Source organism: Columba livia, chromosome 10 (genome assembly GCF_036013475.1).
Source record: "Columba livia isolate bColLiv1 breed racing homer chromosome 10, bColLiv1.pat.W.v2, whole genome shotgun sequence".
NCBI lineage: Eukaryota > Metazoa > Chordata > Aves > Columbiformes > Columbidae > Columba > Columba livia.
Window position 1 is genome coordinate 4,639,685 of NC_088611.1, and position 26,868 is coordinate 4,666,552.

Below are 26,868 nucleotides of genomic sequence, written 5' to 3' on the forward strand. Positions count from 1 at the left end.
TTGCACCTAGATGCACCTAGGCTCCAAAAGGAGCTTAGAAAGCATGGGGATCCATTCTGAACCTTGTGACTCAACAGGAGGGTTTTCCTTAAACTTTGCATCTCTGATCTCTGTATAAATAATTTTAACTTGAGGCTAACACCATTTTCCTCTGTATATTTCTTCTATGCAGTAATGAAATTAGTTAAACCTTGCCATCAAACTTATTGAACCTTGATAAACCCTGTCATACTTTGTTAAATTCCGTCTAATTCACTAAACTGTCAAATTATTATTTTACCTTAATAAACCATATAGCTGTTTCTTTCTTTTGAGTGAAGCACATTCCACTCATTCCATGACAACAGTTATCTTTGAATCATTTTTCAATGTGCTTCCTTTTCCCTTCAGCTCCCCGGGGACTGTCACATGCCGTGTGCATTACCGCCACGTAAAGACATGGTGTGTGAAGTCTGCAGAGCTGGGAAATTCCTACCCCTCCTCTAGTCCATGCCTGTGAAATCAGAGTACATCTGCACTCATTCGTCAGGAAAATAAACGTAAGGTCTGATTTTGATTTGCAGATAATGCCCTGTGCCATTACAGACACAGAGATGGGAATTCACCATTATCCTTACAAAGGAAACTGTATTTTAAGGCAAAATATCTGAAATTGCTAGTACCTCAGTTGCAATCCTATGAAACACAGTGTCCAAAGACACTGCTTGCCTCACCAGTCCTAAGAAACAAAGCTCCTGAACACATTAATCTAACAATGTTTATTTTGTTTGTATAGACCATAGCCATATGGTCTATGCATACAATTTGTTAGATGCAAAACATAGCTCTTACTGGCAACAGCAGGTTTGTATTAGAACCATGCCTGTATCAGGAATTTTACTCAATGGGAAGCCATTCTAGAACAGAGGTACCAGGATGAACCTCACATACAGGTAAAAGAAATCTAAGATTGCACTGAGAAAAACTGCAAAGATTTTGTCTTCAGCAAGCTTGTATTTTATTAATGAAACTAGATCTGTAGTAACATGTTAAATTAGTGGTTTGAATGTATGGGTTTTTTTGGTGGTTTGTTTGGGATTTTTTTTGACTTGCTATTTGAACAGGTATGGCCAAAACTCACACTTGAAACTTGGCCTTCGTTCTGTAGTACTGCTGCTAAATTTGCATCATAATACGGACTGGCTTGAACACAAGCAAAATAAAGCAGGAGTGTAAATTAATAGAACAGCACAGGGACATAATTACAGGTCAGATAATGCCTGACAGAATTATAGAGAGACCTTGCATGTGGAAAATGAGCCCTATGTTCTCAGCACTAGACAGTGATGTGCCATGAACGAACCATTCACATTCAAGCCATAAATGCACATTATGGCCCCCAGCTTCTGCACCCCCCCACTCCCAGAGTGTCCTTCTCCACTGACTCTCGTGCATCATATCATCTCTTCAAGACCTTTTCTTGGTGTCTTACTTGTATTACTTAGATCTGGCTTATTAATTTATTTTTTTTTCTGTTTCCTTCCTTTATCACTTGAATTACGCATTTCTTACGTGTTTGGAAAGTACTTGCCATGTAATGGATGCAACCACAAATAATGCCTTAGTATTAAGTTCACAAAGCTGAAATTCAAAACATAACAAAGTTAGTCAACATCAAAGCTGGGAAAAGAAACCAAAAGCTCTTACTTTAAAAGATCACTGATCAACCCACTGACCAACAAACTCGCTCGCCTTCTCAAGCTTTACAATGGCAAGTTTTACACGTGCATCATCTGCTTCTAAGTATTTACTGTGCCTGTCTCAAGTCTGATTCATACACACAAGTGTTGAAGTAGATCACAAAAGTACAGGAATAGCTCTCAAACTGATCAAAGCTATCTTTGGATCATATCTATTTCATATTTTGAATCCTCAGAGCCTCCATGTTGCTTTGATAAGGTATTGATTTGTTTGGCTTTGTAATCTATCGACATATTAAGATGACACATTGAGCACTAACATTTATAGACAGGGAGGTAGATGAGAAGTACTATCAGGCAGGAAATACATGCCTGTGCTATGAGTCACACCGCAACTGTTGTATGGACATGAAAAAACATGAACTATATGCTTACAAAAACAGCAACATTTTTAGACATATTTCCACCTCATTTTCATTTTTAAATAGCTTCACCAGAATAAGATTTTTCTTTTATAGCCACACTTCTCATATAGGTAAGTTTTACAAATTTAAATAAATTTTGTTAACAGAACCCTATAAATCACTGAATTTTTGTTAGGAGTACAGTTGGAAGTCACTTATAAAATATGTAGGAATTACTTGGAAGTCCGAAGCAAATAATAGGAAAGACGAAGGCCTAAGCTATATAGAGACTATGCTGATGCAACGCAAGGGCTTCTGTTGCAACTTGTGTAATTTATTTTTATGGCCAGTCTGTGCACATGGTGATCTACGATTACCTGGATTACTTACCTGGAGAAAAAGGGCTTGGTAATACTACAGAGGCGGCAGAATTTACCTTTTATGATGCATTATTAAGATTTCAGCACATTCTGTTGAGCATGTAGAAGCAGTTTGTATGGCTGCAATCTCCAGCAAGGCAGAAGCACCGCTGTTTGTTGAGGAACAGTGTAGTGGGTTTGGCTGGGATAGTGTTATTTTTCTTCTGTGTAGCTGGTGTAGCTCTGAACTTCCCCCGTCACTTTGTGCATGCATGCAGCTATGCTAGTGTGCATCAGATCATTACACTTTATTCTTCCTTTCTATACAGCCTCTGAAAAGATTTTGAATGATGAATATATTTTATTTTTATATTAAATGAAATATAAAGACTTTGCATAGGAAACATAATAAAAATAAATAAATAATAAAGAATCCCAACTACAAACAACATCTTAGACTCACCAGCCCTAAAGAAAGTCACTTTCCAGGGTCTCAAAGACCATATTAAAAGGATTATACTGAATAATGTTCTCAACTCACTCATGAACATCAAGTTTAAAAAAATTAGGATATACGTCCAGAAAAACAGGGGAAAAAGTCCAGAACCTAGACTCAAACTCTAACAGGATTTTGGGAGCTGCACTTATTGCACATTTGGGTAGGCCTAGAAATATTACTATAAACTGTAGTGTTTGTTTAGTGCTGTATTGCACCATAAGCACATTCCTGGTCTGTGAAGGAAGTGGGGACATGGCAGTGCCCTCCCTGTCACACACTGCAGGCTTTGGTAATTTAGTTCTTCTGTACAAACGGTTGTACATTGGCTTAAGGTAATGGAGAGTTTTGTGGCTTGTAGGAAATTAAATACAAAGTGCAAGTCCTGGGGAATCCTCCTTGACAGTTTCTCCTGCAGAGGAGCCTGTGGTTTCTGGGACTGCACCTAGTTCAGACATCCATGCAAAGAGAAGCTTCTACCCAAGTGCCACAAATATGTTTGCATTTCATATTATCTTTAATATGAATGATCCTTCTATCAGGACATTTCGTAGTGAAAAAAAAAGAAAATGTTTCATGCAATTCAGAACAATTAGTTCAGAATAAAATTTTTGTTGATGTTTTTCTTCTGTTTCTCCCCCTCCTCCCAGTGTTTTCTCAGGGAAAAAACCCAAAGCCTAGCAGCAACAGATTTAAACTGAAATAAATAAATACATACACTGTCTAGCAGGATTATTTCCAGCCAGTTAAATGTCTTTTCCAGAAGATGAATATTTTATTTAAAAGCAACAATTTAACCAAGAGTTGATTCAAAATAATTAAAATTCCGAGCTCCAGAACAGATCTTTTAAACATAAGCCAGCAACTTCTGCCAAGAAAAAAAACCCAGCCTCTTTCTGGCATGCCCGAGCACATCGGTCAGGTTAACAAGTTCCAAACAGGAAAGTACAACAGAAATACTGTCCTACCCGCATCCCCACGCACCCCACGTGGCAGCCCAGTCCAGCAGGAAACTGAGGCAAGGATTTTTACTTCAGTAAGTGTAGGAAGCCCCCAAAATATGATGGCAATATGCTGCTTTTGCTGTTTCAAGGGTTCTTGCAAGAGCCAAGTCAGCAGTAAAAAATTAAAGAGTAATTTATCCTTAACGAGTAAGCGCAGCAGTGCTACCTGCTGCCAGCTTAAGGGCACAAATTAGAGTTTTTCCTCTCTGTTACTATCACAGAGACCCACCCAGGCCAGCATTTCCTAATTATCTTGCTCAAGCCCTTTTCTCTCCACAAATGAACTCTGTCACTCAGTTCCTGTCCCTCGTCAGCCCAAAAAGCAGCGACCATGCAGACAACGCTGCGCTGCCTCCCCAGCCAGCCCTGCCCTCTGGGCACCTCGTGTGCCCTCTTTGACAAACACCGCACAGAACATTACCTGTCTCCTGCCTTTATACAATTAGTTTCCACAGGATTCACAATACAGACTAGGAGGGAGCAGGGTCACTTCGACAAAGAAGTGATTTAAGTCCGTTATTTAAGCCCGTTTACCAGATAAGCGAGAGTTTCTGCTGCGTAGCTGCCGTGCGCAATGAAGTCATCCTCTGCCAACCCACGGTGCCCACATTCTTCATCGTGGAATCTGTCAGCAGAAGCATGAAGACGGATGGTTACAACCTACCTGTGTGACACCTAATTTAAGTCTTACTGTGTTTGCTGTGGTTCAAACATCCATCAGTCTCCCTGCATGGAAAACCCAACAAAATGATATTCAAAATCTACTTCAAGGTCACATCCTTTCTTATTTACTGAATCAGGACACAACATACAAAATTGAGATGCATTCAATCAAGTCAAGCTGGACTAGAATACTGTCTTCCAGGTTGCATATAAGACTGTAAGAAAGAAGAAGGGCAAGGCACAAATTACAAATACACAGCATTTTCTCCAAATGCTCTTCCAAACTGTGACTATTTTAATCCCAGGGACCCTTCCGAGTCAGATGTGGCTCCCTGCATTTAACAGTCCTCAGCATATTTCTATTCCATGTACCACTTCACTCTCTCAACACAAGTAGACTTTTAATATCCTTTGGAAATAAGCTTCACAAGTTTACCATGTATTGCATCAAGTACATGTCCTGACTCTCTTAGGCTTATGTGAGGTCTCCAAAGTTCTTGGATTAGAAGAAGTGCTGAACAGCTAATCTTTGCCTAGCCTCAGCAATGGTTTTGTAACCTCTGTCACATCCCAAATTGTCTCTTTTCTGAACTGAAGACTTCTGGCCTAATTATCTTTTTCTCAAATTGATCAGGCCTGTGATCTGCACAGTGTTATTGCAAGGTTTGCAGCTCCTCTTGCAGACTTTCTAATCAACTTTCTCTATATGAGTCACTGATACTATCTAAAAAATTATTACCTAGAAATTTAGTCTCTGCATTTTGTGTTCTAAGATTACTTGTACTTGAGAATATCTAGAACCTAGAAAGGTTGTCTTATGTACTTGAAATTAGTTAATTGTAACCAAAAGTTTAGTTTGTAAATTGAGTTTACAATAGACCAATTGCAATGAATTCAGTGTCTCCCCTTTTACTGTAACGGCTGCCAACAAGATGGCTCTAAAGAAAATGTAACTAAATCTGAATTTTAAAATAGAGAAAACTTATGTTCAGCTACAGGAAGGAAGGTATACTTCAAATATTGCAATGTTTTCCAAGTAAAAAACTTCCTGTAGTTAACTGAATGCAAGTGTCAAGCTAGATTTACCGATTTGTATGTAACAACGTAAAACTAAATACAGCAATTTGTAAACAAACGAGAAGTACTTGCTTCCAAATGTGAAAAAAACAAACTGAAAGAAAGATAAGACCACAACTGCTCTCTGGTACTTCTTATAAAACAGTTTATCTGACTATAGTGGATGTTAATAATGATTTGAGAAGTCTGGGTGGGTGGGGAGGAGGAAGAGGGAGGGTGACATTTTCCTATCGTATTACAGTCGTATCTCTGCAATCTCACCTTGTGGAAGAAACGCAGTGCGTATCATAGGAGCAGCTAAAATCCATCATTTTAACCAGCAAGGCTATTGAAGCCGGTTTTCCAGTAGGCTCCTGCCTCGTTGTTGACTGAATTATTTTCAACATTTTAATCACAGTTCTGCATCATGAGTTCACCCCTTACTGACAACTGTCTGAAAACTGACACAGAAACTTTAATTGAGCTAAATCTGGGGCTTTCTCTTGCAGGTTCTTTATTCCACAGGTTGAGTTCATGTTGCATTCTTTACTACAGCAGCAGCCTGTGTATCTTTCCCCTCTTCAGAACAGAAATGATGGGTGGGTCCTGCCCTGGAGATATCTACATCTCTCTTGGCTCTATAAACTATTATTATGATAAGGGACAGATAAGACAAGACTTGAAACAATTGGATCCTTAAGAGACAAAGCTAGAAAAGAAAAATAATAATATATATTTCAAAACATTTGAACAAATATCATTATTCTGCAGCTTGTATTAAAGTACTTCCAGTGTTAAGCTTTATAAGCACACACAAAATGGTGCTATTCTTACTGAAAACTCTATGTTAATAAAATGTTAATTCACACAATTTTGTAAATAGGTTATGGAAGAATTTACCTTATTTAGTCTTTTCAGAAAAGTAGAGTGGTATGCATCTATGACTGATAATAAAACTATTTTAAAAGCTTCAGTATTTCAACTGAAAATGTTACCATCTTATGTATAAAATTAGGTAGAGCACTATGATGATTATTGTGGTGATTAGAAACAGCATTGTGACCATTATAAATGTTGAGTGTATGACCCCACCTAAGTTTAATGTTACTCCCACAAATGTTTTCCAAAGGGGGAAAAAAAAGCCAAACACACACACCTCAACAAGCTGTTTCTTCTTAACCATTAACATTGACCACTACCAGTTACTAAGTTTCGGAGGCAGGGAGTTTCTCACTTTCCTGTCAGTATAATATATATATATCCATTGCATCAATGTCAGTTACCCAACTGGTAATCTGCTTATTACCTGGTTTGTATCATTGTTTAGTCCTGGCCCATCTATACCAGCACTCGGTGCCAGAGAAGCTGCACATGTACGCAAACACACACCTATATGCACGAGTAAAGAAAAATGTTCGTATGTCTCCCAAACACCAAGGAAATACTGCATTAAAAGAGATCCATTTATTCTAATGCTCCTTAGTTCAGTTTTTCTGCAACCCTATTTAACTAACCCATGCTAGGAGAAAAGGCAAATCTTCTCATGTTTCAAGACCTGCTTCAATCCATCTTGCAGATCAGAAGAGCCCCAGTTACACATTTCAGACCATCAAGAAATTCTCTCTTTGCACAAGAGAACTCATTTTTTTCCTCTCCTGTAACCAATTACCACAAAAATTGGAAAGTACTGGATATCTATCTAAGGATATCTATTTAAGAGGTGCAGTGGTAAAGGAATTAGCCTTCCAGAACATTAGACAGCCTCGCATATAGGTTTGACGCTTCCCTTTTGGTTCAGAGAGGAGAAATGATTCAGGCACACTAGAACCTGGTTTGCCTTTGGATCAAGGACATGTACTGTTTAATTACCATTGAAAAGCATACAAGCATGAAGGAAGCAATAAGCATGCACAGATTATTTCTTTGCTAAAACCTTAATGAGGAAAGTTGCTCCTAAATGGCTGGAAAAAGGCAAGGCCACAGATTTACTCTGCTCTTGCCAGTCAAGCAACGCAATTGTTGGTGCATATGCTGATTCATTTATAGGCTTGTACCCAGTATATCAACACAAAATTCTATTAATTAAAAAAATGCCATGAGTTGGACACTCCCAAAATCTTAATATTTGCTTTTATTACTAATTTTAACCTCACTGATTATTTTGCATTTCATTTGAGGAGGGAGCTTAGGAGGAGAATCTCCTGCCTTCAGGAATTTGTAGTTTTTAAGGGAAAACTGCCAGGCTTCTAAACATGCAGGATTTTAGGGATACAAAGAACACTAGGAATATATTATTGGCCAGACTAATGGTCCATCAAGCTCAGTATTTGATCTCTAAGAGCAGCAAGAGAAGGTGTCCAGAGGAAAGAACACATCTGCAAGCTTTCTATAGTTCTTTCCCTGATATTCCCCCAATATCAACTGTTGTTGGGCTGACCATTCCCGTTAGTTATCATGACAAATTTGTCTAATGCCTGGTTAGGCCAACTGATACAATCTGCCCCTACACTCATACTGGGGCAAGGAATAGGGTCTGTTGTGTAAAGTAATTTAACTACTTGAAATTTATGTCCCCCCCTTTGTTCTGCTGTTTTGTGATTTAACACACCACGTATTTCGTACAAGAAGCACTATAAACATTAAACAATTGTCAAAACTATAGACCTGTTCCAAAGCCACTTAACTATTACCCATTTTCCACAGTTATTTAGGACAGAAAAGCATTTTCAGGTGTTCTGGGCCAGTCAGTGAAGTACAACGCGTTGCCTCTCATCCCGACCGTGCTCAAACACCCACAGTCAGCCAATATTGCCATCTCCCTACGGCCTGTTTTCATACATGCTGTCTGCAGCAAGAGTCACAAAAATCTCACTTGGATGTCTGCATCCCACCACTAAGGAAGAACTATGTGTGTCTCAACATGGCACAGGAATCTAGAATTCACAAATATTTTGTAGTTACATTTTTGAAAAATGCACATAAATAAGAGGCCTGCTTAAGTGACATTTATCCACAGCTGCTAACCATAACAGGAAACCAAGTTAATTAAAAACATCAGCAAGTATAGCTAATAGGGGAAGTGGAATAGATAAATATAAACTGCACACAACTGTTATCGTAGACTACAAAAAAGAGAAGCACTAGTTTTCCAGAGTTGTCAGCCTGGAACATTTGGATGTGGATTAATTTACCGATCACTAAAAATCAAATGAATTTAATACATCATGCACTACTCGGCAGTTAGCTCCTTTTGATCAAAAGCCGAAACAAAATCCTGTTAACAGCTCAAATGAGGATGGCACTGTAGCTCACTGGTAGGGGGATGAAGGTCGTTATTCCGACTTAGTTAGGAACCGCAGTTCTGTGAGAAAATGTATATTACTAGTGCTACTTCAGATGGTATTTGTGACCCTCAATCAGCTCCGTTAACCTCTCTATGCCGCAAATGGAAGCACAGAGGAGGTTATTTCAGAGGAGGTAACACCTACTTCTTTCCCAAGCTGGAATCTCTGAATGAATATCTCATTTTATTGATAGGTTTTGGTAAAAGATACTCTCATAGTATAGTTTAGTCATATACACCATTCTCATGCACTTATGAGGTAAACTTGAAAAATGTGCTCTGTATGATACACCATTGTAGAAAGAAATGCAATACCATAATTTGTAAAGGAGCTAAAAAAATTATCAGGTGACAAAACAAGGGGAAAATAGAGAAAACTCAACTTCTCTGTTACAGCACCCGCCCTCAGCTTCCCCCACAGAACTATGTCAAGGAGATTTTCCCTCACTGACCATACAAAAGACTGGGAACCAAAGAGGCTGCTTCCTACAACAGCCACTACAAATATGACATCACACTAATTAACCTTTCTTGTATTCCACTGTATGAGTAATATTGCAATGGAAAGTCAAGATAATGTGCTCATTAACTTTACCATTCTTTGAACCAGCGAGCTGTCAAATTCATGCAAAAGTGTTCAAAATTAGCTTGATTTGTCTCATTTTTTACTTGGTTACCTGCTCGGCATAAGAGACGGCATATTTCTGATACATAAAGAAACAATTCTATAACAAGTACTAACCTGAAATTTTCTCTTTTGTACCTACTTCACCAGAAAATGGCTCATTCAATCAAGGAAGGCTTTTAAGCAGATAGTGGAGCTGCAGCCATGGCTAAGTGACAATAACAAGGCTAGACAGCTTAAAACCTTGATATTGTTTCTGCTTCATACCCAAGCTGACACCCCACTGAGATCCTTCCACATTTGCCTCCCTTTATGGTACTGCAAAAAGGCACAGCTCATCACAAATAACAACATTAATGAGATTTCTACTGGGATTGCAATACATTTTTCTATTGGGACCATTTGGACACTACTATTTGCCTAATTATTCCTCTCCTAATTAATTCTACTGGCGATTGCAGATCTTCAGTTACATAAATACTCTCCTGTGTTTGCTCAATTAAGTGGAAAGATTCCTGTAACCTAATATGTTAACATTAGGATTAAAACAGCTGCATAATCTCCACCCAATACAGAAAATATTGGAGCTCCCTCAAGGAAAAGCATATCAAAGCTCCCAGAGACCTCTGTTCTTTCCCCAATTTAAGAAGATCCTTACTATTTTCAAAAGTATATTACGATCCTTTTTTCCCACCTTTCAGAGCTGGTAAAAGGTACCAGATTAGCAGTGAGTGCAAACCAGCATCTCTTTGGATAGCTATGTGACAAGGAGCTTTAATACAACAAGCCTGGCCAAAATCCACTGCTAGGAGATCCACGGAAAAATGGCTTTTTCCCAGCAGGAAAAAGAGCATCATTCTGCAGAAGGACAAGCTCTCTCCCACTGCCCACACGGTGTATTTCAGTAAGAGTTACCGTCCGAGCGGCTGTACTCACAGCCCCTTCACCATCCCATGTGCTCCTCCCCTGACCCCCATCCCACAGAATACATCAGGCTAAACACGCTTCAGACTTGCACCTTTTTTTGAACAACTATAAACAACTTAGATGAGCTTTTTTTCAGTAGCTCCCTGTCACCCGTTTCCATACTTTCCAATGTGTGCACAACAACCTTGTTTGATTTGGCCCATGACTAGTGATTTACACTAAAATTTGCTTTTTAAGGCCAGAATTATATGCCAGTAGGTCAATACTGCAGCACTACAGACAGAACTAGCTTTTATTAAATTAAAATCTAAAACCTGTGGACATATTTACAACAAGCAGCTCTTTTAAATTCCATCCTGAGTTACAAAGAGTGTCTCAGGATACCTGGTTGTGACCGTCATCCAGTTGTATCATGCATTTGATAATTCTAAATATTAATAGCAAGAAAGATTGCCATTATAGCAAAGTAAAAGTAGAACAGGTATTTTAATAACTCCACGGCATTTTGACAGTTCTCATGATTACTGTACTTCTAAAACAAATACCTTATGACACACGTGCAGACTGGTCACAATGTCTCTGTTGACTCTCTCTTATCATAGAGTTATTCAAGTTCCCAGTTGGAAGCCATCAGCTCTGAAAGAGATGGGTAAGTATGTTCATGAGGTGCTGCCTTAGAGCTCCAGTTTTAATACTCAAAAGGAATAACAGTTGATAACTACCAACCTCCAGGGCTACACAACACACATGACTTTTTAAGAACATAAACAGGATTATTTAATGGTACAAAACAGAACTGGACTTTCGATTCCCGGGCACTGTAAAATTATTTCAATATGGATTAGCTCTAGGTCTTCCAAACTTTATCAACATTAATGATTCTATTCAACGCAAAAGCTTCCAGCTGCATCAGCTAAAAAGAAATCATGCCGATTAATCAAAGACCCTCACAAGATAAAGGTGATATTAAGTTATTTCTGGAGGACACATCCCTGTTAATACAAGACTCCTGTTTAACTGCCAGCTATCAAGTGCATTCTATTACTTGGCACTCCTGCTTATTAGGAGTTGTGCAAACAGAACTACTCTGCAGCAGGTTGGCCATGGATTTTACATTAGTCATTACAACAAAAATAATGTAGCTTTAAATGCCAACTAAGGATGCAGCAGATTATACACACAACCAAAAAGAATGTTTTGAATTTTTATCTCAACAGCTATGAAGCAGGAGAAAGTCTTGATAGGAAAACCTTCCCTAGAGATCAGGTTCCCTACAACCAGCTTCCTCTGCCAGTGAAAATAAGTGGTTCAGAATGTCCTTGTCCTGTCTTCACCACAAAGATGCAGTCTGGGTTCCTAAGGTGTGGTATAGCCACTTCTTTCCCCCAAACTTAATCTAACCCCTGGTATTTAGGACACCAAAAGAACTACTTTGTTGAGCTCTTTTCCACACCTTTTAACTTCTACAACCACATTTTTTCTTTCATTCCCCATATATATGTGCAGAACACAGCATATTTGATTTAAGCCAACTTGATTTGATATTTTGTTTTGAACACAAGGCAGAGAACGGGCCTGTTGCCCTGACACAACCAGCTCTGGCCTCTCTCCCACAACACGTACACCCTCCTGAACCACATCAGCAAGGACCCTCCAAACACATTTCAGCAGGAACGACAAAACTCAAACTCAGCTATAACTTTTAAAATAGATGGATTATTGCAAATACCTGGACACTCTATTCACAGATGCACCTTCTGTTTTTTTTTTTCCCCTAAACCATCTTGTCCCTATTCCACTGGCTATGCTTAACTCTGACCGCATTTACTACCTGTCTTGCCAGCCTGATCTGTCTTCCTGAGGTGGTCTGAGTGATATACATGTAATTAAACTCTGAACTCAACTTGGATTTGATCTCAACTTTTATTTAGTTTTATTTTATATTTAAGTACACAGCTTTTTATTTAAGACTTCAAGGGTTGAAGGAGTTAGAGGTGGGGAGACACTTGTGTTTTGCTAATTATATCAGCTGATTTTTTAAAAAAATACATTATCTCTATTATTGGAAAATTGTGTATCTCTCAAATATAGGGATTGGACATGCAGTCAGTGAACAGAGAAGTACCTGAGCCTGTGCCATTCATTCCTGAGGCAGAAGAGGCAAGAATCTTCCATTGTGCTGTAAAACCTCAGACTGAAAACTGCAATTCAGGTGCAGTTCTCCTTCCTTAAAGGGAAAAAAGGAAACAACAGGAAAATCATTCATCTGATGATGACCAGGAAAGAGCCCAGCAATTTGTGGTGAGCTGAAGTCAGTATAAAACAGTCAGATATAGATCATCTTCCTGAATTGTACCTCCTACCGTCCCAATTATCAGAACGAAAATCAGCATGTTCCCAGAAGTGAAGTTCTTCACAAACCCCCAAATATATCATGTCCTATGCCCTCAGCTCCAGTGAACAGAGGCTAACAGAGGTTAAAGCAAGTTTTGGTACAAATGCAGTCTGGGTTAGACTACTGCAAAACATGCTTCAGCTCTGTATAAATTTGCTCTAAAACAAGATCTAAGAATAGCCCTTGCCCTCTGAAGACACTAAAGCAAGTGGATGTGTGTCTTGTTCAAAGTTAAGGTGAACTAGAAGATGACATGAACCACCTGAACTCACCATCTGCCTCTGCCAGGGCGCTGCCGAGTCAGCAGGCAAGCACCACCTTATCATTCAGGCAAAAACTCAGACAAGTTAGCTCAGATCAGCCATTTAAATTATCACGCTTATCTACTAGCTCATTTTGCCTGAGGCAGATAACAGGACACTCACATCATCCTCCTGGATGCCTTGCAAAAGGCAGCAGTTACCAACAGCGAGAGAAGTAGGAGAAGCTGCAAGTCAGGGGGAAACAAACACTCAGCTACAGCTGTATGTATCAAATGAACATTTCCACAGCAACCACTGACTCAATCATCCCAATTTTCAGGGTTAAAGTTTAAATTAATTTTAAAAAGAAGCATAAAATATTAATTTGAGCCTGTAATTAGTCTGCCTGTTTAAAAAAACCTGATACACCATAAATAGAATAAAGAGCTATAGTGGATTAAAGTGATAGTTTTGTGCATTTCTGTTGATGCTTTGGGGCTTTTAAAACTGATTTTTAAATGACTTAATGTAGATTTCTAAATATTTGAAAGAAAAATACAAGACATACTACAAGGATGATGTGACAAAATGAATATCACCGAAGAACACAGTCACACTATACACAGACAGGTGACACCTAGAGCCCTCTTTAAAGACAAAACCCCAGTTCTCTCAGTAGTAGCGCTCTGTGTATCTCCACAAGAGGTTGTCTCAGCAGTGCTGCCCTGCCTGGACACCACAGGTCAAATCTACTCCTGTACAGCGGTAGCGGCCCTGGGGAGGGACGATGCCAAAGGAACGCTGATGATTTAGCACAGCTCTCGCTACTCATTTACCACTCCAGGTATATAGCACAACAAATCTAAGCAAGAAACACTTGCAAATATCTGGAAGCTTTCTGTTAAGTGCTAAAACCTGCAAACCCACCTGCCACCTTTATCGCTTTTCCCAGTTCTGTCTCAACTCCCTTCCTCCCCGAGACACACACTTCTCTGACATCTCTCAAGTCGACTCTGGCACCCAACTACGATATGACCCAAATCAACAGTCACAGAACAAGGACTGGCCAGAAGGGCTATCGGGCCTGGCTTGCCGACCCTGTGGTGAGATGAGCACTAGGCCCAGCACAAGCGCCCTGGAAGCGGCACATACTCCTTGTAGCATTGGCAAGTCTCAGGCTTAGTTTCTCCTGTTTCTATGCAGGTAAAAGAACAAGTAAGAACATGCAGTGTAGAAGAGGATACGACTAAAGATTTCCCTGATAACCTAATTCAGCTGAAATGAGACATCACTAGCAACTGTTTGATGCTTAATTCTGGTATCTTACTTTCTATCAGCATCGCAAAAGTTAGCATTTCAACAAATACCGTATTTTACTGTCTGAAAAGTGCCTTTAGATACAATTTCAGGAGAATGCTGGTTGTTTGCCGTGTGCAGAGAGCCAGATCTAGAAAAACAAGTATTCCACAGAATCCTTAAAAGCATCTGGAATAAGTGGGTTATGAACATTTTGGCTGAAGGTTTTATGGGAGATTTTAAAGCTTTCATATACCCTAGGAAATGTGCACTGTGAAATGTACTATGGCCATATTTGTATGTATCTGTAGGAGGGATTACCCTCTCTAAATATTTTAAACAAGTTCTAAATGTCAATGCTGCTTAAATGCCAGCAGGCATCAAGTTCAGCTGATCAACATTTAGTCCGTTTATTTGTGAAATAAACAGCTAGAATAAGCCTTCTTGTTTCAGGTTGCTCCTTCAATAAGAAAGCTGACAACTTGCTCATCCAGAAAGTCTGCTCATTTTCAGTGGTCGCTCATTTTGTTGTTGGTCACCAAGGCTGTTATCAGTGGTTTGTCCCCTGACCCAGGATGGCAGGACAATCTTTAAATTGACTCAGGGTCCTGGCTTCACAATAAGCTCATACCAAACTAAGCTTAAACGGAGGGAGATCTGGTACGAAATAGTTACAGTACCTATAGTAACTGAATGAAACAGCAAACATCACACTTTTAAGAGACCAAGGCTGGTGCCTTCTCTGCTTGTACAAGAAAATTTTTACTTTCTGATCTGATAATAATAACAAAAAAGAAGAATGAATCAGATAATCCTAATAATTACCTTCTAGAACAAAACCAATATGAAATGCTACTAATGTGAACAACTTTGTGTGCGGTTTTGTTTTGTTTTTGCCTAACAGTAGAGACTAGAAACAAAACAAAACAAAACCCACAAACAAACAAACAAAAGAATAAGAAGAAAAATTTAAAAAGAGAAACCCAGAAGGGCAGCGAGGCACCAAAGTCCACTGACAGACTGCAGGGCATAGACACTGCATTTTTATTTGTATCTTGAAAAATCACTCCTGCTGCCAAGGCTACAGAGTGGATCTGCCCTATATCCAGCCACTAGAAGCCAGAGGTGAATACAATTGCGGTGCTGCAAGATCTGGCACGCCTGGTAAAGGCACTGCTTTATTAGTGGCATTCCCATGTTGGGATCCTTGATAGGAGAAGAAGATCACCAATGGCAAGAGACTCTGCATAAGGACAATGAATGTTCAAGCGACCATCTGAGGAGCCCGAAGCAAAGACATAAACACCCTCACACGAGCCTCAGCACAGACCTGAAACACCTTTCTGTCCAACATCCACACTTGACAGTTCTTCCCTTGAATGTTGTTTGTTCTGTTGAAAATCAGAAGCCTAAAATAACAGTGCCTGGTGCAGTTATTGAACCTAAAAATAGCCCTCTAACAATCATTTAATTTATTTCCCACTGTCATGCACTAAGACTTTTATCTTAGGTCAGAGCAAAAGAATTCCAGACCCATGTCTGTGTTAGATGCAGAGAGATTTTGAAATGATGTAAGGACAATAACTATTAATTATGTGTTGGGAGGTTATTTATGAAGAGCAGGAAGTTCAGAAGAGGTGGGGAGGAGGGAAGAAATTACTTTCCAATAATAAAAAGGAAATTTTTTAAAAAACAGTATACTTTGCCATTTTATCTTTGCTTGTCTCTCAAGACCTAAGGCAGAGATCTTGTTTGTGACTATCGCAACAAAATTATTTTTATATTAATAAAATTCAAAAGTTACTATTCTCCATAATAATAAAATTACAAAATCTAAAAAAATAATAATAATAAAAAAATCACAAGTATCTGTCAATTCAACTGCAAGATACATAAAATGTTACCTGGTGGCATTGGTTCAGTTCTCCCAGGCTACGAAGGTTTACAAACCAGCATGGCATGCCTGAAAGATTCCTTAACAGATTCACCACAGCTGAGAAGTTGAGCAGGAGGTGAGCAAAGAGTGATCATCATGTCAGGAACCAGGTAGAGAAACCAGCTCCTTTACAACTCTGTGTTACAGTTTCAGTTAATTATCTACTGAGACCAGAAAATAAAACAGACCTTTAAAATAGCCTATCAAACCAACTCTGGAACTCCCAGAAATGAGACATTTAACCCACCGTATGGGGCTGGGTGTCAAGAAAACGCCCCTGCAGCTGCTGTTGCAGCCCAGAGGTAGAACCACAGCTGTGACAGTGGCCGTGCCACCGGTCACACAGCTCATCCTTGCCTGACCGTCCTCTGGGAGGCTGGAAATAATCACTTATCAGTTTTTGTTACGGTTACAGTTCTAACTAATTCAGAAACCTCAGATATTGTTTCATTACAAACGATTATATCTCTTCTACAATATAAACACTATTGTCCTTAAAATTAAGTTTAAAGAACTACTCCGATATAGAAGAAACTTCTTATTAAAAGTACTTTATCCCCCTAAGCTTAAGTAAGGTTATGTAAAAAAAAAAATGCAGTTGTTAGTCTACAAAACCTAGGAAGTCTTTTCTGGTCTACTAAAACTAGAAGTCCCTTGCCTAGGTGCAGAATGCTGACACATTTGGTAGATACAAACAGGTTGAGCAACCTAACAGTTCAGCTCTCTTTTCACTACCTATCATTACCTTCACAGTAGCAAGACTTGTCTTTTGTCAAGGATAAATGAGGCTATTTCATTTGACAACACATTTTCCCCACTGCCTCCAACAGCTGTAACCTGATACCAAAAAACTTAATAAAAAACCCCCATGTTAATTGCCAAGTCAGTCCCACAAATTTTGATTTAGAATTAAGAACAGTGACTGTACCACATAATCTTGTTTCTTATGCTTTGCTCTCTCTCCTCTTCTTGACAGTGCAAACACCATATCATGCATAGTTAGACTCCAGCATATTCCCTGTTAAACTGCAGAATACAGCAGCATCCAAGTATCCACAACTATCTGCATTGACACATACATGGATCATAATTTATTAGTCAGTTTGCTTATGCAAAATAGGTATTACAAATCACACATATGTTAAGAGAAGACTGTGTGCAGAAGGTAGTTAGGAGATAAAAATCTACGTGAATCTAAACCAGAAAACACATGCTTTTAACCTAGAAAAAAAAAACCAAACCTCACAGCTGTCTTTAAGAACTGCAGCATGTCAAATTCAGCTTTGCTTATGCTTAGAAGATCTTTCTTGGAAGGGTTGTAGCTGTTTTATTTAAGATTTTTCTAGAGATGGGCTAGAAAAAAACTAAGATAGCACACGTACATCTTTGACTTGTATTTCATGAGAATATAACTTCATTTGAGAAGCCTGTGAGGAGATATTCAAATCAATGGCTTCTCTGCTACCTTTGCTCTTTCTCCCCACCATGACTGCAGTTTGTTACTTGTACTATTGGCACAGATGAGAGCCAACCTAAGAAAAGGAATTTTAAAAGCTGCCATGTTTTATATCCCATTGCTTTAAGTGTCACATGCAAAACCAAGCTAGTATAAATAACCCCCTGCAACATGCAGGGGAACTAAAATAACATCTTGCGTACTGGGTGTCTAGTACGAGTGATATTTGTGAAAACTGCTGTAGGACAGGTACTGCATCATGGGTGGCAAAAATTCCATCAAGGGGAGAATATTGCAGAAACTTGCACACGGTTTTCAGGTACTCTGTGATATGTGGGCACCCGAACCCAGGGAACAACCCACACAAGCAGGCGTAAGAGAAACCCCACAGAAAAATCTGACACGTGACAAACACAAGGACACAGGCCATTTGGCTCCAGGCACATGGGTTCCTAAACTAGATAACTATTTATTGACTAAAATGCTTTAACGGTCAGTTAACATCTACAGCCGTAGAGTCGTTTGACTTGTCTGCTTATGTTTCTGTGTGTTTCTGGAATGGTAAAAAAAAAGGCGCATTAACCAAATCTTTAGCTGCCCCCAGTACTGCTGAGCTCAGCACTCCTTCAGCTGTATTTTGACACGTTTTTCAAAGCTGGTGATTGTGAGCGCGAAGGGGCTGAGTGGTGATCAGAACCTGCCTGGATTTATTTCTCTGCAGCTGTCTCGGCTGCGCTGCCAGGAGAAAGCAAAACACAGTGACGCCCCGCGCTCGATTAACTGCTGGTTATCCATCTCTGCAAGCACAAAATCAGAAACCACCAACGTCAAAGCCTATGCAAAGAGCTTGCATCATAAACATTATTTTGAGCAATATTCTATTTCTCTTCTTAACAGGTAGGCTAAAGAGCTCAGAAGCAAGTGCTTAAAGACTTGCATGTACTTAGGAACACCTGAACATGTAAACAAATGCTAAAGAATTCAGCATTCAGCAGTTTGCTCTGGGGGGTTAGTGTTCTCAATGTGCACTCAAAAATAAGACAGAATTAGGACTTTAATGGTTTTGGGGTCTAGTTTTATGTTTGCTTGTTTGTTTTTTAAAAGATGTACTGAGAAATTTTGGTAGCAACCACTTACATTATTAGAACACATTAATTGTCTTATCACTGCATACAATGGAAAATTAATTTTATTTGGAACAAGAAAACTTATTGGTGATTCAAGACGTGGCATTAACTCTAAAGAACCAGGTTTTGAAGTCATGATTACAGAGAGATCTCCGGCTTTCGGCTGAAGTAAGAATACTAAAATGATCTTTCAGTTGCAAGAAAAAACGAAACAAAAAACAAACCCAAGCCAACCCAAACCTGAAAGCCAGAAAATCTTGTTTGACCTTTAAAAGTCCGCAAGGCCATTGCATGAAGGTCTGATTACCAGTTTTCTGCTACTTGGGTTTGTCAGTATTGGAAGAAAGAGAAGTTATCTTAATCGAAAACAAAATAATACTTAATAAGGATAATTAAAATGTGGTTTAGTGAACCTCCTATAAGATGCATTTATGGAACTATACAAAGACACAAAACCGACTAGATAATATGATTTCCTATCTTTGGTGTAACAACAAAATGGCATGCAGAAATAACACAGACCATTTCTAAGGCTGATGCTGATACACAGTTAAGACATTTTTAGATGGTGAACAATCCTCCACTTACCCAATCGCTGCATTTTGTCACAATTTATCTTGGCTCTGCAGTGGTAGAATTCACATCCTTTAATTGAGGTAAACAATTGAATAATGAAAATTTGTTAGAGTGATTTGAATACACATTAGAGGCAGAAATTAAATAATTAAAAATTAAACAGCTTCTGCTGAACTATAAAGTATTGAAAAGAAAGAAAGAGGTTAACAGTAACAAATGAGTTAAATTTTGTCTACCAAAGCTTATACTGAAGCTGCTGTACAATGGTTTAATCTACCAGTCTCCACTCTCTTTTGCTGTTGTCTTATACCACTAGGAGATCATTGAATTTTTATTCCCCTGGTGCCTGAGAGACTAATTCAGCCAATGTCAGTTTTTAAAGACATCGGAGATATTGCTGTTACCAGGCTAGAATTATTTCATGCTGACAGTTCAGAGTAGGATGTAAGGAATATAACCTGACTTTCATGCTCTTCTCTGTTGGAAAGGATCAGCACAGGTTCTTGCGCTACTTTCTTACTTACTCCACCAGCTGCAAGGCTTGGTAGATCATTACTAAAGGACAGGAATAGTCAGAACCATGAGCAGGTCTAAACTAGCCAGCATTTTCCTCTGGGGTGCTGTGGACTTGTCCAACATCTCCCCACAAGAGCTGAAAAGAGAAACTAGACATGGACTAGGGTCTACCTACAAAAGGACACCTCCATTTTCAGGATTTTGTTTTGGTTACTTGCTTTCAATAATGAAAGCAACAGAGTCAATGTCATTTCTTCCCCCATTTACACTGAAGTTTTGAGTTACTTGGCAGAATTTCTTCTCTTGCCAAAAAAAAGTAAGTAGAAGGAATGACTAAGTGGTCAATGATTTTTCCAAACACCCAGTTACCTACTGCACTTCCTAAAAAGTCTCATCTTCAATCAGGTACATGTCTTAGTAAGCTATACAGAAGTCAATAAAATACACACCAGTCAGAAGAGCAGACCCAAAAACATACTACATCTATCAAAACCTATAAATAAAGGCTACTGAAATATTACAGCATTACATATGAATGCTAGGCTAAAAAGCTAGTTTCAGAGGCTAGTTCCACTGTATGTTATTGAAAACATACCACAGCAAATGTGTGTAACTTCCTCATGTACAGTTGTCATTACATGGCACCCAAAAGTGGCCACTATTTCATATCAAAGTCACTGCTGGCTGGTTTATAGCACCTGCATCTGTAACTGCTTCCTTTCTCGCTGCGCTCTGTGGCCTTGTGCACTATGCAGCAAGCACATACCACATGTGCTCACATCTCCCCACTGATGACTTTAAAAATGGACTATACGGTGCCTTCCCACAGGAGGAAAACACCAAGCATTCTTTGTAAGTGTCATTCAATGAGTGTTCAGCATCCAGCCCACTTCCTAACTTGCCTTATGAGAACTGCAACACCATAGATGAAACTGTGGCTTTACAAAAGCAACGTGCATGGGCATTCAGGTGGAAAAAACCCACAAATAGTCTATTTGTGAAAATGATAGATAAGTTCAACATTTGCACGCTTGTGTTTACAAAATCAAAGGAGCAAAGGACTAACTTGTAACTGATGATACTCCACATTCTCAAGCAAAAAAAAAAGTTACCAACGGACAGATTTAATACCGAGGATTCAAAACAGAAAGTAAAGGCTCTTCCTTTCTTCAGAGAAGCACTAGAAGCCTCACATGTAATCTTTCAGCGGGCTTATTATTTGAAAAGGGGACTGCTCATGTCCCAAAAGTCCCACATTCTGTTGGGTGAACACAGATCTGTGTCCTTGGTGACCTCCAAGCCTGACAGCTGAGTAACAGGGTATTGATTTTGACAGCAGTTAAAGACAAATGCAAACAAGGCTACAGGATATGAAATACCATCAAACTTCATTCAGGATCTTGTCAGAAACAGCAGGTCAAGTGACTCAGCAGCACAAAGGGGCTTTCTGTTTAAGAACCTGTCATTTACAGAGATACATGTGTATCCTCCCTGCAACTCAACTGCTGTTACTGTAGGTTGGACTTTGTTACCGAGGCAAAAACACTTCTTGCTACCAGATTGACAAACGAATCTGATAATTGGGCTGCAGATGGCAGGACTGAACAATTACCCATTTGCCTAGCAAATGAGAATGTAATTTAAGTAAAAGACTGATTTTCCTCCGTTCCACAACATATAGTAGTAGACAGGAGATTCAGAGATCCCTTTCTTCTGTATTTCTATTATTCAGTGTAACCAGCTGCTTTAAATCCCTAGGAGGTGGGACCACAGTTCAGCTCCTCAGAACCAGCCTGCCTAACTTGCATTAATTCCTAAACTGCTCCCATTTCATTACAGGGCAGGGCTGCTTGCCAGTACCATCCGTGTTAGCTGTCCAACCCCCTCCTCTCCCCACAGAGGAAGCTCAACTAACACCAACATTAACCGTTTACAGTTCAGCTCTCCCCAGTACGGCACCAGTTACGCTGTGCTGTACGCAGCGGCTTCCCAGTATTCCAGTTACTGTAGCCTTGTTCATCAAAATGGATGCTGGAAAACTGCAGTAAGTGCTGACAAAATCTGTTCACTGTCTCCTAGCTCCTCTTGAAAAAGGTGTACACAGAAATGCAGACATTTTTCTGAGCCGCACCGTACAGCTGGCACTGCAGAGTAGTTTACAGAACGAAAACAAAGCACAGAACCTTTTCCTGCTAGATACAGGCCACAGCTAAACAATTAAACAAAAAAGGCTCGGTTTAAACAAGTTCTATTGCACAAACCAGAGCGAAAGCCCCAGGACGTCACCTTACGCCTGCAGTGGAGGAGGGAGATGAGGAAAGAGCATATTAAAAATAAAAGCAGAGGAAGTGCTGCAAATTCTTCCACTTGGGCATCTCTGCCGATTGGCTGGGAGAGCTGTTGCTGCACAAACTCTGCCAGCTCCTACCACCCGTAATAAGCCCAGCTCTCTGTTAGAACAGACTAACAGAGCTGCAGGGTGAGCTTTACTGAATTAGAACACCCAGTGACCGTCCCCTCTCAAGCTAGGAGGAAAAGTTTGCCTGAAAACGTCCAACTCCCTGAAATCAAGCTGTGTATCCCTGCAATTAAGCTGTGTATTGGCAGCAAACCTTAGTCTATAGACTTCTCAGGCAAAGCCATGCAAACTTGTGTTATAATAGTTCTTGTTTCCAAAGCAACAGAACAACAGTTCAAACTCCTGCTGGTGTATTGTCCGATAAAAATCTTTTAAAATTGTGCCATCATTGTAAGAAGGAAAGCAGAGAGATCAAGCCGAGGCAATTTCAAAAGGTACTCAACTGAAAGGAGAAAGTAAATTAAACCCCATCCTAAAAGAAAAACAAGCCATGGGTTTATAATTAAAATACGCTTAAACACCTCTTTTTTTTCTTTAGTTAAAAAAAAAAAAAAATCCCTTTTTGTGTGAGCTGTACATAAAAATCAACACTGACAAGACTGTGCCCAAGGGTCTAAAAATCTCACCTGTCCCATCGTTAACTCTTTTTATTAGAAATCAAGGCTGTGCCCTAGACCAGGGACAAGTGATGCAAAAATACCTGCTGCTTCAGATATGAAATGGAAAAGCTAACATACTACCTCTTCAACTCCTATGCTAATGTAGAACAATGTTGAATTTGGAACAAAACCCAGAAACTTAACAATATGAACAATATGCTTGAGCAAGCCCTTAGCAGGTCATGGGATTCAATAATAAGCTTTGATCATAAAAACAGTACTATTAAACTGAATGATCCCAAATAACAGGCCAAGAGACTGCGAAAATCCTCCATATACAATTAAAAAGAAGTTGATAAGGGTGTCTGATTAATTCAGGTACATTAACAATATACTTATTATGGTTTTAGGTGTCATTTTCAAAAAATGCATTAATGTGAAAGACCTCACGTGCAGATTTCAGCAGTACGAGGGACTTGGCTCTCCAACATTAAAACCTGATTGACTTGTGGTGAATGGGAAAATTCTCCAATTACAAAAAGTAATCAGCCAAGAAGATACGAGTCCTTCCTCACGGGAGCCAGTTGCACATGGAAACTACAAGACACACACTTTTTGGGTTTTGCAACAACACACATTAGGGCTACAAGACAGTTGCATGTGCAAACACGACATGACCAGTAGGCTGAGTGCTGCAGTTCTGCCAAATGCAAACCAGCCAAGTGAACTTTATTTCCCATGAAGCTGTATTTGTACATAAAGTGTGATTTGAATTCCACCAATGGGAAAAAAAACCCAACCCCCTCTGTGACCTAAGAAACTCGGGCACTTCTGAAGACAGAATCCAGTTATAGGCACAAAACTGAAGAACAGAGGCCAATGATACTTTTAATATTATTGTTGAAATAAGGTAATTTGTCCACCACCTAAAACTCAATGCTGGGATGACAACATTATTAATATTACATTTAAACACATTAGTATTTCTTCAAAGTAATTGTTTTGTATGAGAATTTTATGTGGAAAGACAGATATATGAACAAGTATTTTCTGACTGTGTTGAACAAGTAACTGTACCTTGATTTCTTTGCAATAGGGGCTGTAATATCTTATCCTGCTGTTCGTTCCTGCAAGGAGCACCGTGGATGAAGTCACAATTATTTTCATGTCAACACCATCCTTTAATTAAACAACACAGTCACACCCTCTCTGTGGTTCAGAGCCCTGTGGCTGGGGTGGAGTAGGATGAGATGTCAGAAGGAAGGGATATCTCCTCTGGGGAATGGGAGCTCAGCTTAAGTTGACATATAAAAACTAATTCCCAGCTGCCTTTAAAACACAAGAAAATAATCTTTAACTCAACAGGAACTTGTTTCCTTCCCAAATAATGTTTATGGGCTATTGTCTGCTCCTGCCCCAAGGAGTGTATGTCAGCAATACGTATGTCCGTCCCTCCATGCACTGGCGAGGCAGTTAGTACAGTGCTCAGCCTCATAAGAATGACTTTTTACAGAACCATCTTAATTCAGCTGCTCGCTGAGGTCTTGGCCTTGCTGCTGATTTTGAGCTTTCTAATGTAAAGCGTGTTTTAGCCTGTGACTCCTTACAGCTAACACTGTGAAACGACAGGTTTATAATGTCTTACTACAAACTTCAAACAAAGTAAAAAGGCTACCTAATTAAACATTAACTTGACAAAGACTTACTTCAGTGTGTTCTGAACTGCTCTATTCAGCTATCACGTACCTTGGTTTAAAGCAATTCCTACTAACCCACATTAACATCTTCATTGAAAAATATACCAATTTTAATTTAATTCAAATTACTTACTGCATCTTACATGCCAGTTTCATCTCAAAGAAGCTAAAAAGTACTTCTAAGAAGAAAAATATTTTCAATTTATGTATAAGCAGAAAATAAAACAAATAGGGCATGAGAAACACTGTTAGATTTTAAAAAAAAAAAAAAAAAAATTAACTATGCAACATGACCATCTGGGTTAAAAAGCCGAAGATTTAATCAGATAAATCCAAGTTCCAGACATATAATATAAACATGGAGACCTCTTTCAGTCTTCTCATCAGCAAATTCATGCACGTCTTAACATCATATTCCCTTTTCAGCATAAACATTTTCAAGTTGGTAACATCTTGGCTCTTCCTTCTTTAAAGGAAAACACCCCCAAAATGCTTTTACTTTTTAAAATGACAATATTCTTCAAGTATACTTAAAAGAGACAGGCCCCACTTTCTCCTTTTGAAGAATTATCATTTTCATTATATTTTAAAACAACGAGGGAATAGATTACCTTCCATAGAAGATGAATACTATAGGATATCATTGCGGAAAGCAGCTGTATTGTTCAGTTAGCTATATGGCATTTATATTTATCATAGCAAAGTGTAAACTGAAAAGAGAGAAAAAAAAGTCAGATGGCATTGTCTTCAATATTCTCAAAGTTAAATACGGTATGTTCTGGAGGTGGAAAAATAAACATAGTGGGGGGGGTGCATCCAACGTTTCTTAAATAGTATCATTGTGCAGAGCAAAAACTACATCAAAATACATGCATTTCAAATGAGATCTCGAGAGCTGAAAAGCGGAAATACTCTAATCACACGTATTCTGATAAATCTGATGTTGAAAAAAGTTGTAATTCCCAGCAGAGTAGTTTCAAACACTGTAAATACTACTAAAAACATGGGTAAAATTCAACTTTAGTGGGAAGGATACTGATGAATATTAAGCAACTTCTCATAGCATCAACTCCATTCCTTTCCAGAGACGAAAGCTGTACATGAAAGGTTTATTACTATCTGCTGCTCCAGTTGCGCTGGCTCGCAACTGCTAAGAGCAAATGTGAGCCACGAGTGCACAGAAGAGGAGAAGGCACATAGTACGGCTGGGAACTCACCAAACTTTCCATGCCAAACAACAGAGAGTCCTTTGAAGGCATCGTTGGTTGGCAGAAAAAGAAAAGCGACAACAAAAAACCTCCTTTGGCTCCTTTGCTCCGAAATCAGTCGCTGGGTACAATCTGCTCACTGGCAAGTTGTGCCTTCCATTGTGCCAGCCTGGTTAACCTCGACCTAACTCTGCACTCACCCTGACACCAGACCTGGTTGTACACCAGGGAAATTATATTGAGAAAATTAAAAAAAAAAAAGAAAAAAAAAGAAAAAAAGAGAAAAAAATAGAACGTTAAAAAAAAAAAGAAGAGGGAGCTGGATCTTGGTGTCTCTGCCTGAATTCTCACTGGCAAGCAGATTTTCAAAGCAACACAGGACATATCCGCCCCTTGTGCAACTGCCACACTGGACACAGGTTGGCTGCTCTTCTTTCTCGCTACATAATTCCCCAAAACTTTTAACACACTACAAAATGTGCTTTGTTCCACAATTACAGTTATATGCTTATCGCTTATAATCCGTATGAGTTTTAAGTTTATGCTTTCATACTTTTTGTCTAAACAAAAATCAAAACAACAACAACAAAACCCTACCAAGCATTGTTGGTCATATTAGCCAAGGTGTCAAAAGTTTCTGGATATAATGAGCAAATGCAGATTTAATGTATTAAGGTTTCCACAGTAATCTCCTAGTTGAGGATACCACTTCCATGATCAGACGTTTAAAACAAGAACCTTTTACATAGCAGTTACCTACACTGATATTTTGGGCATGTTTGCATTCAGAAAGCACTCCATTGCTCGGAAAAATCAAGCCAAAGTCTCCTGATAAGGATTTTTAGGAATTTGTATCAGACTGTGTTATATGAGAGTCTGAAACTGCCATTCTCCAGGACAAAGGT

At 39.1% G+C, this 26,868-nt stretch overlaps 1 long non-coding RNA gene across 1 annotated transcript; it reads right to left on the reverse strand.

The window, feature by feature from the left end:
* Window positions 1-3,432: 3,432 nt before the first annotated feature.
* LOC135580409 (uncharacterized) lies at window positions 3,433-16,379 on the reverse strand. The gene is made up of 4 exons (XR_010474939.1): window positions 12,682-16,379; window positions 11,102-11,192; window positions 6,968-7,050; window positions 3,433-4,567 (listed from the first exon to the last, which is right to left on the reverse strand). It is a non-coding gene; the product is annotated as an uncharacterized LOC135580409 (long non-coding RNA).
* Window positions 16,380-26,868: the final 10,489 nt, after the last annotated feature.